At 38.1% G+C, this 19,749-nt stretch overlaps 1 protein-coding gene and 1 long non-coding RNA gene across 7 annotated transcripts in view; both read right to left on the bottom strand.

Annotated features, from left to right (window-relative positions):
* Positions 1-19,749, bottom strand: part of ATF7IP2 (activating transcription factor 7 interacting protein 2) — a 68,382-nt gene that overhangs the window by 15,812 nt on the left and 32,821 nt on the right. The window lies entirely within an intron of this gene.
* Positions 1,538-18,960, bottom strand: LOC120855676. The gene is made up of 2 exons (XR_005719286.1): positions 17,775-18,960; positions 1,538-2,108 (listed from the first exon to the last, which is right to left on the bottom strand). It is a non-coding gene; the product is annotated as an uncharacterized LOC120855676 (long non-coding RNA).

The raw sequence follows: 19,749 nt of genomic DNA, 5'->3' as shown, positions 1-19,749 counted from the left end.
GTTTACATTACCAACCAGTTCTTGGATTTTGTCTCTTTCCATTAAAGTACATTAGTCATAGTTTCTAAAAAATTCCTGGTTTGATAATTTCAACATTCCTGTCATATCTGACTCTGGTTCTGATGCTTGTTTGGTATCTTCAAATTGTGTTTTTGCTTTTTAGTCTGGTCACTTTTCTGTTGAAAGGTAGACATGATCTACTGGTTAAAAGGAACTATGGTAAACAGGCCTTCAGTAATGCAGTGGTAAAATGTGCGGGAAGAGGAGGCACTCTACTTTTCCTATGATTAGGCCTTTTAGTGAGCCCGTGCCCCTAGAATGTGAAATTCACTAGTGCGTCTCTGTCCCCACAGCCCTCTTAGGTGGGACAGGACGGCGAGAGGGGTCTGGAGTTGGCTATTTCTCTCCTCCATGTGTAATGCTAAAGGGAGCACATGTTGGATGTTTTCTTTCTCCCAGGTAGGTTAATCTCTGGTAATAGTTTCTCCTGAGGGCAGGCCTATTCAAAAGCTTCTTTTTACCTTGCCCATGCTGGAAGCAAGAAAGAATTTTTTTCCAGTGAAGATCAGTAGAGCTCGTATAGGTAAAACTCACAAAACTGTGCCTTCTCCAATACCAGGACACTGCCCCCCTTCCACCTGCCTTGGAGTTTTTAACTCTGAGATTTATCTACTCTGAGCCTTCAGCAATTACAATTTGGGATTCCCTACCCCAGCAGTGGTTGCCGTGGAGGTTTCTGATCCTGTTCCAGGATGTTTGATTCTCAATTTCTGCCTGTTTCTCTCTCCAATTTGAGGGGCAGTAGTTTGCTCAATGACCTTACTTCTGTGGTGGATCAAAGATGAGTGGTTGATTGTTTTCAGTTTGTTCAGCTTTTTACTTGTTAGTATGGAGTGATGACACCTCACATGCTAGATTAGAAATCTGGAGTCTACTTTGTAGTTCTGAAGTTAGGTCTTATATATATATTCTGGTAATTTACTCCTATGAATATCACATTCTTTGATGATATTATATTCATAAGTGGCATTAATTTAAAATTTTAAATTGTTTATTGCCTGTATATAGAAATACTATAAGAAAACAGTATTATATATAACATATATACACATACCACATAGTACAGAGGAACAGTGGGATATATACACAGACACAGACCCTATACGGGTCTTCCCAGGTGGAGCAGTGGTAAAGAATCTGTCCACCAATGCAGGAGATGCAAGAGATGTGGGTTCGATCCCTAGGTCAGGAAGATCCCCTAGAGCAGTAAACGACAATCCACTACAGTATTCTTGTCTGGAAAATTTCATGGACAGAGAAGTCTGGCAGGCTACAGTCCATGACTGAGCACACATAGATACCCGATACAGAAACACAATAAAATATTTTATATTTATCCACATATTTATAACTTCTAGCACTCTTCATTACTTCACCTTTGCATAGATCCAATTTTCCATCTGGTATTATTTTCCTTCTACCTGAAGAAGCTCCTTTATACTCCTGTAGTTCAGGTCTGCTGCTGATGTATTTTCACTTTTTTTTTTTAGTGTGAAAAAGTCCGTTTTTCTTGTACACGTCTGAAAGATATTTTCACTGAGTGTAGAATTGCAGAAACTGAGACAGTTTCTCTTTTAATCAATTAGAGATGTTGCTCCACTTCAGTACTTTAGAGATGTCTTGCTTCAACATCTTTAAAGTTTGAATAGTTTACAGTGAGAATCCACATTCTATTTTTGTTCCTTTCCATGTAATGTGTCTTTTCTCTCTGGTTGCTTTTACGATTTCCTTGTCAACACTGATTTTTAGCAATCTGGTTTGATGTGCTTTCCTTTTGCTTCTTCTTCTTAGGTTTGTTAACCTTTGTTCCTTTCTATTTATGGGTTTAGAATTTTCATCAAATTTGGATAAATTTTAGATATATTTTCCTGCCCCCTGCCTAGTGATGACTACAATGATATATATATATATATTAGACTGATTGATACAATTCTTCAAGTTTCTCATGCTCTGTGCTTTTTTTTCCCCTCATGCTTTTGTTTGAACAGTTTCTGATGATATTTCACTGATTCTTAAAAAGTCAGTAGTTATCTATTTTGTTATTAATCCTATCTAATGTATTTTTCCATTTAGTCTTTCTCATTTCTAGAAGTACATTTGCATTTTTAAAATATCTTCCATTTCTCCTGTCATGGTGACATTTTGTTCTATATTGTTGGATATGAAGAATATATATTGATAATTGCTATTTTATGTTATCTGGTAAGCCCATCAACCATGTTAATTCTAGGTTTGTTTCTATCATTTTGGTTTTCTCCTTGTTATGGGTTATATTTTTCATATTTTGCATGCTTAGTAATTTTCTAACAGATGTCAGACACTGTAAAATTCACACTGTTGTATGATGTTTCATTCCATCAGAGTGTATTGGACTTTATTCTCACATAAAGTTAAATTACTGAGGATTGGTTTGACTGCTTTGAGTCCTTTTAGCTTCTTGGGATAGGTCCACTGCAGTCTTTTAGTTTAGGACTAATTTAGTCCACTACAGCTATACACATCCAAGAACTCGAACTGTTGTTCCATTTGTTCCATAGCCAGTGAGAAAGAAAAAATGTTCCCAGCTCTGTGCAATCACCAGAAAATGTCTGGCCCTCTTCCTTACATTAGTATTTACCTAACCCTCTCATTTTTCTATTCTTTGCTTGTATAGATCTGTGATCAATGATTTGATGGGTTCCCTTTGCAGACTGAATTCTGCCTTTATGTAATTACCTCTTCTTTATTATTCTGCCTCAAAACTTCTAGGTAATTCAGATTCTCCAATATCTGATCTAAATGTACTGAGACCAGGCAGGCTGTTTGGGCTCCTCCCACCCCTGTTTTTCAACTTGGAAAATGCCTCCAGACAGAGTTGGCATAATTGTTTGGGTGCATCTCATGTTTCCTTTCTCACAGGGATCACAGTCTTGCGTTCCTTGTTGAACAATGTCTGAACACAATTTTTTTCTTTGGCCTAGTCTTCTGGATGTTTACAACAAGAGAACAATTCCTTTAGCAGTTAATACTTCATGAACAGGAGACATTTCCCCATACAGTGACTTCCACTCCTGTGAAATCAACTTTTTAAATATACTTTTAAACTCAGATTTAATTGAATAATTTTTATATCAAAATTATCAATAAGAGATTCTGACAAAAGCTATTATTTCTAAGTTCAATAAATAAAAAAAAGTTCAGATCCAAATTTTTTTATCAATATTTTACTCTTCTATTCATTTTTGGCCTCGAACAAAACTTACAAAGTTTATTTTGTATATATTTTTTCTACTAGTCATATAGTGTATGGAAGACTAATAGCTGTATTTAACTCTGTTGCTTAACTACAAAAAACTGTAAGCAACTCTTTTCAGATATTCATTACACCACAGACAAAACTCTCTTCTCAAGCTCAAAATGCTTCATTTGATAGCTCTACTGTTTTCAATATCTTTATTTGCTGCTATAGTAGATCAAACATAATGTTACTTAAGAGTCTAAGACATTAAGCAGAAAAACTTTAAAAAGCAGAGTAAAATTTTTGTCAGTCTCATTGAAATTTTGGTTTGGGGAGGTAAGGTAAAGATTTAGAAGCTGCCAAAGAGGAGAGGCCCTGGTGAACACTACAAGCTTTCAGCTGGAATCCACTGAGGGCTACATCTTCAAAGTCAGAGTGAACTAGATGTAGAAGCAGACTAACCAAAGTAACAGGCCTGAATTTATACCATTCTCTGAGCAGATTAGGTGACCAGGCCCTACTCTATCTGCCAGAAGACAGAATAAATCTTGTCTATGGGAAGATATTATCTACAGCCTCACCAATTCTTCAGAAATTATCAAGTACACTGACAGAATCAAATGACTGGAAACTGAGATAAAAACATATACACAGATGATTGTGATACTGGAGTTATAAAACAAGAACATAAAAAAAACAAACTATGAAAGTTAGTTTTTAAAATATTGAGGAAAGATAGAGAAAATAGTTAAAACCAAATGGAACATTTATCAGAAAAATAATAATCTGCCTGCAATGCAGGAGATCCAGGTTTGATCTCTGGGTCAGGAAAATCTGAAAAGCTGAAAACCCAGGAAAATCTCTAAGCCTAGAGAAGGCAATGGCTACCCATTCCAGTATTCTTGTCTAGAGAAGCAGGAAGACTTAGAAAGGGAAAATATATTCTTGGTAAATAAATCTGACCAAAAATTTAAGACAGGCAACTCAAAAGGAAAACATACAAAAGTCTTAGAGAAACTTAATGAAGGAAGTTACCCAAATTACTACCAAACACAAAAAAGTATTTAATTTCATTATTAGAAGGAAACAATTAAAATGAATACAGGCAGACCACAGAGACAACGCATACCTGATTCCAGACCATAGTAATATTAAGCAAATACATCAATAAAGTGGATCACATGAATTTTTTTGATTTTCCAGTGCATATAAAAGTAATGTTTACTATACTATACTGTGCTGTATACTACACAGTAGTCTATTAAGTGTGAAAATGCATTAAAATAATGTACATACCTTTATTTAAATATACTTAATTGCTAAAAGATGCTAACCCATCATTTGAGCCTTCAGTAAGTTGTAATCTTTTTGCTGATGGATGATCTTGTGTCAGTGTTGATGGCTGCTGACCAATCAGGGTGGTGGTGGTTGCTGAGGCTGGGGTGTCTATGGCAATTGCTTAAGATAACAGTTAAATCTGCTGCATGAATTAACTCATCCCATCACAAAGCGACTGGTGTTTCTGTAGCATTAGCATTTTATCCACGGAAAAACTTCTTTAAAAATTGGAGTCAATCTTCTCAGACTTAGTCACTGCTTTATCAACTAAATTTATGTAATATTCTAAATCCTTTGTTGTCCCTTTAACAGTCTTCACAGGATCTCCAACAAGAATAGATCCATCTCAAGAAACCAGTTTGTTTGTTTGTCCATCAAAGTTTATCATGAGATTGCAGCAATTCAGTCATCTTCAGGCTCCGCTTCTAGTTCTCTTGCTATTCCACCACATTTACCATTATTTCCTCCACTGAAGTCCTGAACCCCTCAAAGCCATCCATGAAATTTAAAATCAACCTCCTCCAAACTTCTGTTAATGTTGACCTTTTGATTTCTTGTCATGACTCATGAATGTTCTTAATGTATCTAGAATGGTAATTCCTTTCCAGAAAGTTTTCAAATTACTTTGCTCAGATCCATTGCAGGAATCACTATCTATAGCAGCAACAGCTAAACAAAATATGTGAAATAATAAAGTTGAAAGTTGAAATTACTTCTTGATCCATGGGCTGCAGCAAAGATGTTCTGTTAGCAGGCATGAAAAGAACATTAATCCCACTGTATATCACCATCAGAGCTCTTGGGTGGCCAGGTATATTGTCAATGAGCAGTAAATTTCAAGAGGAAACTTTTTTCTGAGCAGTAGAGCTCAAACATGCAGTTGAGTAAAACATGCAGTAATTTAAGCCTGGGTATGCTCTCAGCCAGGCATGGTTGCTCTACTTATACAGCACAAGCAAAGTAGATTTAGCCTAATTCTTAGGAGCCCTGAGATTTTTGGAAGGGTAAGTGAGCACTGGCTTCAATTTAAAAGTCATCAGCTATATTAGCCTTCAAAAAGAGAGTCAGCTTGTCCTTTGAATTTTTTTTTTTTCTTTTAAAACTCAGGGCCCAAGGAGGTCAGACTTTTAAAAATTAATTAATTAGGCTGCCCTGGGTTTTAGTAGCAGAACTCGGGATCTTTAATCTTCATTGTGGCATGCAAGATCTTTTAGCTGCAACATGCAAACTTAGTTGTGGCATGTGGGATCTAGTTCCCTCCCCAGGGATCAAACCTGGGCCACCTGCATTGGGAGGTTGGAGTCTCAGCCCCTGGACCAACAAGGATGTCCCAATGTCCTTTCAAATTTTGAAGCCAGACATTAACTTCTCTGTTATGAAAGTTCTAGACGTCATCTTCTTGCAAAATAAGATGGCTTCATCTACACTTTTGTTTAATGTTACCACCTTTGTTAATTATCTTTGGCAGATCTTCTGGATAGTATACTGCAACTTCTACATCAGCACTTGCTGCTTAACCTCACACTTTATGTTATAGATACGGTTTTTTTTCCCTTAAACCTCATGAACCAATCTCTGAAACATTTTTTCTGCAGCTTCCTCATCATCACTCTAATCCTTCATAGAATTGAAGTTAGAGCCTTGCTCTGGGTTAGGCTTTGGCTTAGCGAATGTTCTGGTTGATCTTATCCAGGCCTTTAAAACTTTCTCTATATCAGCAATAAGGTCGCTTCTTTCTTGTCGTTCACGTGCTCTGGAGTAGCACATTTAATTTCCTTCTAGAACTTCTTTGCACTCATCATTTGTCAGGAAGCATTTAACAGGAGGCTTCCTGTGTGCTGTTTTGGATCTGTCAGGAATTCTGTTCCTTATTAATTCCTGAATACTCAGGAATTAAGAGGCGAGGCAAGCCTCTCCTGGGACTGAGGAATCCAGGCATTTCCTTCATTAGTGTTTCTATATGGTGATAAGTACCCTCTTCCTTCTTGTGAACCACACGGTAAAAGTGATTGTTTACAACTCTCTCTCTTTAATATGGATCGTCTATGTTTTTTAAGTCTGGAAGTTTAATCTTTATCTTTGTTGAGAATAACTACCTTGTAAGACAGTATATATGCCCACACCATGTTGATTAAAACACCTTTGCTCCATCAGAGCTCTGGTCCCTGTATCTTTCCTTCTCTCTCTCTCTTTCCCTCTCCCTCTCTCTCTTTTTCAGGCTGATCTCCTGGAGCACAGAGGCTCTCTGAGTTCACTTTCCTGCCTGGGCTTCTAAGACCTTCTTGAGAAGGCACCCTGCGCCTTCACCCCATCAAGAGGGTGTCTGAGGCCTCCGTCAACAGAGCAAGCCCCATGCAGGGGCTTTATTGGCTTTCTGCGTAAACCAACGAATATCAGCCTCTTTCTCTCTCCTTTACTTTCTTATCGGTTGACTCCGGACCACCAGGTTCCGGTCCATTAAAGGACCTCAACAAGTGGCACCTGAACAGGATCCTGGTGCACTTGGCAGATCGGAGGGAGTGACCTCAAGGGCCTATTGAGGCCGGTAAGTACTAAGACATGGATCAAAAGGCTGGAAAGCCCCATCACTTTTCTTCTTTATTTCATCACTTATTTAATCTAATGAAACGTGTGCTGATTTTTTAGCTAGATTAGAAACTGCTATTTCCCGTACTGTAATTGGAGAAGAAGCCAAAAGGCAACTAGAGAAATTACTTGCTTATGATAATGCAAATCAGGAATGTCAAAAAGCTATAGCTCCAATTCATGAGAAAGGGACTATTATTGATTATTTGAAGGCTTGTCACAATCTAGGATTAGAAACTCAAAAGATGCAAATGGTAGCTGAAACAATAGCTGCTGCCTTAAGAAAGGGAAATAAAGGATGCTTTACATGTAGAAATAAGAACCATTTAAAAACAGATGGCCTTAAGAAAGCTAAAAAAATATATATATATAGGCTGAGCGCCAAAGAATTGATGCTTTTGAACTGTGGTGTTGAAGACTCTTGAGAGTCCCTTGGACTGCAAGGAGATCCAACCAGTTCTGAAGGAGATCAGCCCTGGGATTTCTTTGGAAGGAATGATGCTAAAGCTGAAGCTTCAGTACTTTGGCCACCTCATGCGAAGAGCTGACTCATTGGAAAAGACTCTGATGCTGGCAGGGATTGGGGGCAGGAGGAGAAGGGGATGACAGAGGATGAGATGGCTGGATGGCATCACGGACTCGATGAACATGAGTCTGAGTGAACTCTGGGAGATGGTGATGGACAGGGAGGCCTGGTGTGCTGCGATTCATGGGGTCGCAAAGAGTCGGACACGACTGAACGACTGAACTGAACTGATATATATAAAAATTAAAAACCTCCAAAAATCTGCCCTTGCTACCATAGAGGAATGCATTGGGGCAAAGACTGTAAGTCTAAATCTGATATTGAAAGAAAACCTATTCCAGAAAACTCCAAGCAAGGACCCCCCCTGGTCTCCTTCAACAAAAACCTGAGGCAAATTCCATCTTTTCCCTCAAACCCTCAACATCCGGCAGTGCTGCCATTGATATACCAGCTTTGTTTTTAGATAGTATGAAGTTAATGAGCTTTATTTAAATTCAAATTCACGTGAACTGAAAAATATTTAATACTAAACATGTTTATTTAAATATAAATATAATTTAAATATAATTGCTAATCTAATTAAGACACATCTTAAGTCACTACATTATATAATACTTTTATTATGCCTAGGTTTAAGGTAAACTAAATCTGTCAACAAAAAGGTAACTCTATATATATACTACTACTAAGTCGCTTCAGTCGTGTCCGACTCTGTGTGACCCCATAGACAGCAGCCCACCAGGCTCCCCTGTCCCTGGGATTCTCCAGGCAAGAACACTGGAATGGGTTGCCATTTCCTCTTCCAATGCATGAAAGTGAAAAGTGAAAGTGAAGTCGCTCAGTCGTGTCCAACTCCTAGTGACCCCATGGACTGTAGCCTACCAGGCCCCTCCGTCCATGGCAAGAGTACTGGAGTGGGTTGCCACTGCCTTCTCCGCTTTATATATATATTAAAATGAGATAAAAACTTTTAGATAAATCTATTAAAAATAATTATATTTTTAATAGAATAATCTATTATTATCTGTTATTATAATCTAAAACAATCTCTTAGGATTGGAATAACTTAAATTTCTAGAGTTGTACTAAACTAAATAATAAAAGTTTATTAAATAGCTAGGTCATTTCTAAATAAAATAAGATTTTAAAACATTAATTACTAAACATTAACTTCCTCTTACAAAAAGTTTTTCTTACAGAAAAACTAAAGAGATTTTAAACTTTAATAAATATATTATATAATGTACAATATATTGATATAAATATAAATATATATTTATATATAAAGAATATATATTATAATAAATATATTCACCAATCTATAAAATGCTAATATACAAGACACTTCATAGTTGCTAAGGAAAAGATATATGCTTTTTTTATATTTAAATTTTATTTTTTTACAATACTGTATTGGTTTTGCCATACATTGACATGAATCCACCACAGGTGTACATGAGTTCCCAACCCTGGACCTCCCTCCCACCACCCTCCCCATATCATCTCTCTGGGTTATCCAGGGCACCAGCCCCAAGCATCCTGTATCCTGTATCGAACCTAGACTAGCAATTCGTTTCTTGCATGATAGTATACATGTTTTAATGTCATTCTCCCAAATCATTCCGCCCTCTCCCTCTCCCACAGAGTCCAAAAGTCTGTTCTTTACATCTGTGTCTCTTTTGCTGTCTCGCATATAGGGTTATCATTACCATCTTTCTAAATTTCATATATATGTGTTAGTATACTGTATTGGTGTTTTTCTTTCTGGCTTACTTCACTCTGTATAATCAGCTCCAGTTTCATCCACCTCATTAGAACTGATTCAAATGTATTCTTTTTAATGGCTGAGTAATACTCCATAGTGTATATGTACCACAGCTTTCTTATCCATTTGTCTGCTGATGGACATCTAGGTTGCTTCCATGTCCTGGCTATTATAAACAGTGCTGCGATGAACACTGGGGTACACGTGTCCCTTTCAATTCTGGTTTCCTCAGTGTGTATGCCCAGCAGTGGCATTGCTGGGTCATAAGACAGTTCTATTTGTAGTTTTTTAAGGAATCTCCACACTGTTCTCCATAGTGGCTGTACTAGTTTGCATTTCCACCAACAGTGTAAGAGTGTTCCCTTTTCTCCACACCCTCTTCAGTATTTATTGCTTGTGGACTTTTCGATCGCAGCCATTCTGACTGCTGTGAAATGGTACCTCATTGTGGTCTTGATCTGCATTTCTCTGATAATGAATGATGTTGACCATCTTTTCATGTGTTTGTTAGCCATCTGTATGTCTTCTTTGGAGAAATGTCTATTTAGTTCTTTGGCCCATTTTTTGATTGGGTCATTTATTTTTCTGGAATTGAGCTGCATAAGTTGCTTGTATATTTTTGAGATTAGCTGTTTGTCAGTTGCTTCATTTGCTATTTTCTCCCATTCCGAAGGCTGTCTTTTCACCTTGCTTATAGTTTCCTTTGTTGTGCAGAAGCTTTTAATTTTAATTAGATCCCATTTGTTTATTTTTGCTTTTATTTCCAGTATTCTGGGAGGTGGATCATAGAGGATCCTGCTGTGATTTATGTCGGAGAGTGTTTTGCCTACGTTCTCCTCTAGGAGTTTTATAGTTTCTGGTCTTATATTTAGATCCTTAATCCATTTTGAGCTTATACATCCCACACCTTTCCTGGGGGCCACTGCTCATTTAACAAACAATACAATTATTAAAATAACCTGGAAATATGACAAGCCTATTTGGACAGAGCAGTGGCCCCTCATGAAAGAGAAATTACAGGCGGCTAAGGAACTTATAGATACACAACTAGAATTAAAACATATTGAAGAATCTTGTTCTCCTTGGAACTCTCCTATTTTTGTCATTAAAAAAAAAAAAAATCTAACAAATAGCGCCTCCTAACAGACCTTAGAAAAGTTAATGCATCTATGAAACCTATGGGTGCATTAAAACCAGGAATCCCACCACCTACCACTATTCCTTAAAATTGGCATATTATTGATTTACAAGATTGCTTTTTTAATATACCTTTACACCCTTTAGATCAAGAGAGATTCGCTTTCTCTCTCCCTTATCCTAATCATATTGGACCTCATAAATGGTACCAATAGACTGTACTGCCACCACAAGAGATGATGAATTCTCCTACCATGTGTCAGTACTATGTAGCCAAAGCCCTTGAGCCTGCAACAAAGCAGTTTCCTAACTTTCTTGTTATTCACTATATGGATGGTATATTGTTTTCGGCTCCATCTATCTTAAAAACTGAAAACATGTTTGATATAGCTCAACTATGCTTTAAAAACTTTAGATTAATCATTGCCCCTGAAAAAATTCAAACCTCTATACCGTACCATTACTTGGGGTTCGTTGTTAATAGGAAACGCATTACTCCTCAACTAACTCAGATCCATACTGATAATTTATCAACCTTAAATGATTTTCAAAAGCTCTTAGGTGATACTAATTGGATTAGACCTTCTTTCAGTTCAGTTCAGTAGCTCAGTCGTGTCTGACTCTTTGCGACCCCATGAATCGCAGCACGCCAGGCCTCCCTATCCATCACCAACTCCCGGAGTTCACTCAGATTCAGGTCCATAGAGTCAGTGATGCCATCCAGCCATCTCATCCTCTGTCGTCCCCTTCTCCTCCTGCCCCCAATCCCTCCCAGCATCAAAGTCTTTTCCAATGAGTCAACTCTTCGCATGAGGTGGCCAAAGTACTGGAGTTTCAGCTTTAGCATCATTCCTTCCAAAGAAATCCCAGGGCTGATCTCCTTCAGAATGGACTGGTTGGATCTCCTTACAGTCCAAGGGACTCTCAAGAGTCTTCTCCAACACCACAGTTCAAAAGCATCAATTCTTCGGCACTCAGCCTTCTTCACAATCCAGCTCTCACATCCATACATAACCACAGGAAAAACCATAGCCTTGACTAGACGGACTTTAGTCGGCAAAGTAATGTCTCTGCTTTTGAATATGCTATCTAGGTTGATCATAACTTTTCTTCCAAGGAGTAAGCGTCTTTTAATTTCATGGCTGCAGTCACCATCTGTAGACCTTCTTTAGGCGTTGCTAATTATCAACTGAATAACCTATTTAATACTTTAGAAGGAAATCCTGATTTAAATAGCCCTCGTTCACTCTCTCAAGAGGCAGGAGAGGAACTCTTATTTGGTGCAAAATAAATTACAAAAACAATTTCTTACTCACATCAAACTAGATTTACCTCTAGAATTGTTTATACTCCCCTCTCCTCATTCTCCCACAGGACTTCTTGCCCAACAAGAACATCCAGTAAAATGGATCTATACCCGTTTTAGGGAAATAAGTCATTTACACCCTACCTTGATTTAATTGCTCTAATCATTATCAATAAAAGAAATAGGACTAAAACTCTAATTGGCTCCGATCCTCATAAAATTGTAATACCTATCAATAAATCTCAATTTGAGAACGCTTTACAAATTTCTACCGATTTCCAAATAGCTTTTCAGAAATATTTTGGAGAAATTTCATTTTATTATCCTTTTGGTAAGCTGTGGAATTTCTTCAAATATACTGAATTATTTCTCGGATTATCAGCTCACAGCCTATACCACAGGCCGAGGTCTTTTATATAGCTGGGACTAAAAACGCCAAAGCTTCATTCTGGTCTCTTAAGGAATATAAAGTCTTTTAATACTAAATTTCATTCTGCTCAACAAAATGAATTATATGTTCTTATTCAAGTTATTTGCCTACATCCTTACCCCATTAATATAGTCTCTGACTCTATATATTCTGTTTTTGTATTAAAAAATATAAAAACCTCCATCATAAACTCCAATCAACCTATTATTCAATGACTTTTTTTCGAACTACAATCTGTTGTTAGAAACCACAATTCTCCCATTTATATTACACATATTCGAACACATTCTTGTCTTCCGGGCCCCATGACTTATGATAACGAACAAGCTGATAAACTGGTTTCCTTTGCTACTCCAGAGGAACAGCATGCTCTGTTGCATAACAATGCTGGCTCCCTACACCAGCTATGGAAAATCCCATACCACCAGGCTAAAGAAATTATTAGTAATTGCTCTAGTTGTAGACCCCTACATCTTCGACACATCGCACAAGGTATTAATCCTCGCGATTTACAACCTAATGAATTATGACAAATGGATATAACTCATTGACCTGAACTTTCTCCATTTTCTTTCCTACACGTCTGTATAGACACAAATTCCTCTTCTATCTGGGCCACACCTCTTTGTGGTAAAGCTACACAACATGTTATACCCTGCCCATATTTCTAGACACTTTAAACAACTTTTACAATCTTTTCCTATTATACATATTACAGGTATTCCTTATAATCCGCAGACATAAGACATAGTCAAACACATCACGCACTAAAGTTACAAATAAAAAAATTAAAACATGGGGATACACAGGTACACTACTGTTTTCCTTATCTAAAGCAGACTTTACTAGATTCGAACATAAGATATTTTCCAAACCTATAACTATTGTTAATACAGCTTTATTTGTTTTAAATTTTTTAACCTCTTCTTAAGATTTGACCCAAGGGGGCCCCCGGCCTTCAAAATGGAGATGGGACAACAAGGACCCCAGGAAGAAGAAATTCCAATACAGGCTATGTCTGCTCTAAAGATCTCCAGAAAGCATCGCCCTCGGCGGCATCACCCCTATGATCTCCCCACTTGGGGACAAATAAAAACCCTTACTAATCAAGCTGAAAATTTGGTCTCTCAACAGGGATCGCCTCTGAGACCTGAATACATTCTCCTGGCAATGCTCAGTCTTTTGGTCTGTACCTCCCCTAACTTGAACTTGGACTAATACCTAACCCCCCTCTATTACAGGTGGTCGAATGGACAGTGAGAGGACCAATCATTTCAACTAATGACACTATACATATGCCTTCTCCCTAGTACATGAAAGGGACCTCACACCAAGGGGAGGAAAGAAAACTAATTAACATTTCTTTAGGCTATGAAGTCCTTTCCTTGTGCATGGGCCCAGCAAAATTGTGCATAAACATCAGCCAACAAACTTGGGCTTTCGTCCTGCCTCCAAAAGAAGACTTCAGACATTGCTTGGATTATTTACTGCCCTTTCTTTGTCTGTAAACCATGTTTATACTACTGAGACTTTAGGGAAAGAGTTAGGGAAAGAACAAAGAACATTATGCAAAGAGTTCGTTGGGACAAATGTCAAACCAAATCAAGAAAATCAATGCTTGTGGCTAATCATACAATTGTTGATTGGGGACCCCAGGGTATGTGGTTATCTGACTGCTCAGATGATATTAACAACACTGTGTGATATGGAAGGTCACTGACACTATGATGGACCATTACTATGACAAAGGACTTCTTGAGTGGCTTGATGGTGGATTAGCCCCACCTCGTCCTAGGATTGTCCTTGATAAACAGAGTGGGCCTGAACAATGGGCCATTTGGAAACTTGCTGCAAGCACCAGAGCACGGAAGAACTTGGGACTTGGACCGGACATTTCATAGGGACCAGTCGTGGTCATAGTAACTATTTCTTCTGCTATAATCAGTCATATTTTATACAGGCCTGTGTCCCACTTTCTTTTGTTATAGCCATAGAAAATTTACAATTTAATAAGACTTTTATGTTCTGTAACTTGTATTAATTGCAAACTATTAACTCCTCTATTTCTTTCTCAATTTTGTGTTACTCCTGTTCAAATCAATCATAGTGCCTACAACTGGGAACAAATCAAATTTTATTTACAAAATATACACGATAATGCCTCTCTGAATGCACAATTACTGCAAAAGAAAATCTTTAAACCCTTTTCTAATAAATCTGCCCTATTCCCCTAATTTGGAAACTTTAGCTGAACAAATTATCCGGGCTAGACCCACAAGACTTGTTTCAAAGTATTACCCACAGTATTGGGTCTGGAACTATAACTTTGGTGATTGTCTTGATAATTATATTTGTTGTTTACCATCCGCTTTCTATAAGGTTGGTTAATACTAACCAAACTCATTTGGTCAAGACCTTTTTTACAAATATAATAAAATAGGGGGAATTGTCAGGAAGCATTTAACAGGAGGATTCCTGTGTGCTGTTTTGGATCTGTCAGGAATTCTCTGTTCCTTATTAATTCCTGAATACTCAGGAATATAACTATTACTATTTGAATATAACTATTACTAATTACTATTTGTGCACTTTTCAGTAGGTATTATACATCAATGTTGTTTTAAAATTTGTGAGTACATGTGAAGTTGCTAATGCTTATATTGAGAAATTCATTTATACATCTAAATGAATTCCACTAAAGACTGTAATTCCACAAGCATTTAATGATATGTAACTTTCATATGTAACTGTTCCACTGACTGGTTCCAGAGATGGCTTTTTTAAGAAACCATACCTGGGAGGAAAACTGAGGACACTGATGATTTTCATGGTCTTCTAGATGCACCTATGTTTCTACTTATATTCTACCTCGGTGAAAGACTTCTGTGTCTAAAATTAGTAATTAAAATTCTCCAGGTAATGTTACAATAAAGTAGCCTAACAGAAGGGATCTGGAGACAAATTTGTCTGGGTCTAAATCTGGCTCTGCCATTTATTTACTAGCTGAGTGTTTCGGGGGCAGGAGACTTGGTTAAAGAGAGACATGTAATAAATGTAAGATTAAATAAGTATTAATAACGAATAGGAAGGAGCCCATGCAAAACAGCAGAAAGTTTAATACTATGGCTGGTAACTACTATTTTCTCCTTTGTATCTCCACAAACATTTCTTCATATGAAGTTCAATGTAAAGCTTATTTTTTAGACAATAGTAATGTTACTGTTTCATTACTATCACCAGATGGTCAACACCGAAATCAGATTGATTATATTCTTTGCAGCCAAAGATGGAGAAGCTCTATATAGTCAACAAAAACAAGACCAGGAGCTGACTGTGGCTCAGATCATGATCTCCTTATTACCAAATTCAGACTGAAATTGAAGAAAGTAGGGAAAACCACTAGACCATTCAGGTATGACCTAAATCAAATCCCTTATGATTATACAGTGGAAGTGAGAAATAGATTTAAGGGCCTAGATCTGATAGATAGAGTGCCTGATAAACTATGGATGGAGGTTCGTGACATTGTACAGGAGACAGGGATCAAGACCATCCCCATGGAAAAGAAATGCAAAAAAGCAAAATGGCTGTCTGGGGAGGCCTTACAAATAGCTGTGAAAAGAAGAGAGGCGAAAAGCAAAGGAGAAAAGGAAAGATATAAGCATCTGAATGCAGAATTCCAAAGAATAGCAAGAAGAGATAAGAAAGCCTTCTTCAGCAATCAAAGCAAAGAAATAGAGGAAAACAACAGAATGGGAAAGACTAGAGATCTCTTCAAGAAAATTAGAGATACCAAGGGAACATTTCATGCAAAGATGGGCTCAATAAAGGACAGAAATGGTATGGACTTAACAGAAGCAGAAGATATGAAGAAGAGATGGCAAGAATACACAGGAGAACTGTACAAAAAAGATCTTCATGACCCAGATAATCACGATGGTGTGATCACTCACCTAGAGCCAGACATACTGGAATGTGAAGTCAAGTGGGCCTTAGGAAGCATCACTACGAACAAAGCTAATGGAGGTGATGGAATTCCAGTTGAGCTATTTCAAACCCTGAAAGATGATGCTGTGAAAGTGCTGCACTCAATATGCCAACAAATTTGGAAAACTCAGCAGTGGCCACAGGACTGGAAAAGGTCAGTTTTCATTCCAATCCCAAACAAAGGCAATGCCAAAGAATGCTCAAACTACCATACAGTTGCACTCATCTCACATGCTAGTAAAGTAATGCTCAAAATTCTCCAAGCCAGGCTTCAGCAATACGTGAATCATGAACTTCCTGATGTTTAAGCTGATTTTATCAAAAAAGCAAGAGAGTTCTAGAAAAACATCTATTTCTGCTTTATTGACTATGCCAAAGCCTTTGACTGTGTGGATCACAATAAACTGTGGAAAATTCTGAAAGAGATGGGAATACCTGACCTGCCTCTTGAGAAACCTATATGCAGGTCAGGAAGCAACAGTTAGAACTGGACATGGAACAACAGACTGGTTCCAAATAGGAAAAGGAGTACGTCAAGGCTGTATATTGTCACCCTGCTTATTTAACTTATATGCAGAGTACCTCATGAGAAACGCTAGACTGGAAGAAACACAAGCTGGAATCAAGACTGCCAGGAGAAATATCAATAACCTCAGATATGCAGATGACACCACCCTTATGGCAGAAAGTGAAGAGGAACTAAAAAGCTTCTTGATGAAAGTGAAAGAGGAGTGAAAAAGTTGGCTTAAAGCTCAACATTCAGAAAACGAAGATCATGGCATCTGGTCCCATCACTTTAGGGGAAACAGTGGAAACAGTGTCAGACTTTATTTTGGGGGGCTCCAAAATCACTGCAGATGGTGACTGCAGCCATGAAATTAAAAGACACTTACTCCTTGGAACAAAAGTTATGACCAACCTAGATAGCATATTCAAAAGCAGAGACATTATTTCTTTGCCAACCAAGGTCCATCTAGTCAAGGCTATGGTTTTTCCTGTGGTCATGTATGGGTGTGAGAGTTGGATTGTGAAGAGGGCTGAGTGCCGGAGAATTGATGCTCTTGAACTGTGGTGATGGAGAAGACTCTTGAGAGTCCCTTGGACTGCGAGGAGATCCAACCAATCCACTCTGAAGGAGATAAGCCCTGGGATTTCTTTGGAAGGAATGATGCTAAAGCTGAAACTCCAGTACTTTGGCCACCTCATGCGAAGAGTTGACTCATTGGAAAAGACTGTGATGCTGGGAGGGATTGGGGGCAGGAGGAGAAGGGGACGACCGAGGATGAGATGGCTGGATGGCATCACTGACTCTATGGACCTGAATCTGAGTGAACTCTGGGAGTTGGTGATGGACAGGGAGACCTGGCGTGCTGCGATTCATGGGGTCACAAAGCGTCGGACACGACTGAGCGACTGAGCGACTGAACTGAATGTTTCATTGCATCAACACTGGTGAAGTGGTCTGTTCTTGGGTGCCTTAGACCATGATGCTTTTCATCTTTGGAAATGACTGCATAATAAAATTCTTTCTATTTACGCAAGTTCCTTTTGCATCACATACATATTCTGGTTCACAAGCCTTCTCTTCTATGAGCTTTTTGGCTCAGCTGTTACTACCTTTTTTTTTACACTCTAAAAAGAAAATACTTAAACTTCTAAATTCAACCATTACTATAAATACAGAAAGTTAGAAGTGGCACTAATTCCTTCAACACCTGAGGTATCAGAAGAAACAATTATAAAGTCTCATGGCTTTCTCTGGAGTTATAAAAAAGAAAGAACAATATTTTCCTTTTACTTTTAAAAAAGCTCCTTTATTTCTTAAATATTCTAAAAAATTTTAAATAAATTACTATGTATAGAAAACTTACATACATAAATTGCTATGTAGAATAGCTATGAAGGAGGGAGGCCCCTACATTTGAACAATTTAAGAAGCTATATTAAAAAAATTTTTAAGAAAGAAAAATTAAAATATCTGTTTGAAGACATCAGAAAGCTCTGATGAAAGCCAGGATATAAAGAACTATTAAGATCCCAGAAAGAAGTGGGCTAGACACTTGCCATTGATGTCTTCTCTAGGCATCTGCCAACTAAAACACACAGGAATACAAAGATGCCAAGAACAAAGTGACTGATTTCAAAGTGAACTCTATTAGGGAGACAAAAATTGGAATACCCAGATCAGCTTAAAACAAAAACAAAACAGCTAGACCACAGGAAAGGAGGAAAATCAAAATAAGTTGAGTCCAAAAACTTCAGTTCTGCTCAATTCCCAACTGGATTGAAATGTACTTACTTATTGCTATATAACAATTTATCCTCAAACATAATGGCTATAAAAAATAACATTTATTACCTCACAGTTTCTGCAGGAAAAGTACAGAACTGTATAGCTGGGGGTTTTAGGCTCAGGATATCTCACAAGCTCACAGTCAGGATGCTGGCAGGGGCTATAGTCATTGGAAGACATGACTGGGCTGGAACGTTCAAAGGGCTTACTCACATGGTTGTTGGCAAGGTGCTTCACCATGTGTGACAGCACAGGCTGCTTGATGTCCTCAAGAAACCTATCTTGTCCCCATATTATTATGGTATTTAACCTGCCCCAGAGCAAGCCTGGAAATTCCCATGGACGGAGGAGCCTGGTGGCCTGCAGTCCATGGGGTCGCAAAGAGTCGGACATGACTGAGCGACTTCACTTTCACTTTTCACTTTCATGCACTGGAGAAGGAAATGGCAACCCACTCCGGCCGGCGTTCTTGCCTGGAGAATCCCAGGAACGGGGGAGCCTGGTGGGCTGCCGTCTGTGGGGTTGCACAGAGTCTAACACAACTGAAGCGACTTAGCAGCAGCAGCAGAGCAAGCAATCCAAGAGAAAGAAAGCTACGATGTCTTTAGTGATTTAGTTACATAGTGTCACTTTGCCACTTTTGTATCCTATTTGCTGTCACTACTAAGTACAGCCCAAGCCAGGAATTAGGAACCTTATAATGGGAAAGTTAAAGTATTAGTCACTCAGTCATGTCCAACTTTTTTGGACCCCATGGACTGTAGCCTGCCAGGCTCCTCTGTTCATGGGATCCTCCAGGTATGAATACTTTGGTGGGTTCTTGTCTGAGCCACAAGGACTATCAAAGAATTTATGGGTACATTTTAAAACCAGTAAAAGAGGCTGTGTCCCTGTCTCTGCCTCCTGCCACAATATAGGGTGAATTCACTCTGATAAAAGATAATATCATTTAGAGCCGCCATAATTTTTAATACATAATGTCCAAGATTCAAACAAAAAAAAAATCAGTAAGTGTAATAAGAAACAGGGCGGACTTCCCTGGTGGCACAGTGGATAAGAATCCACTTCTCAGTGCAAGGGATAAAAGTTCGACCGCTGCCTGGT

This window comes from Oryx dammah, unplaced genomic scaffold, assembly GCF_014754425.2.
Source record: "Oryx dammah isolate SB20612 unplaced genomic scaffold, SCBI_Odam_1.1 HiC_scaffold_2, whole genome shotgun sequence".
Taxonomy (NCBI): domain Eukaryota; kingdom Metazoa; phylum Chordata; class Mammalia; order Artiodactyla; family Bovidae; genus Oryx; species Oryx dammah.
Note: the sequence above shows the minus strand (reverse complement) of the source record. Positions and strands in the feature narration are given on the sequence as shown.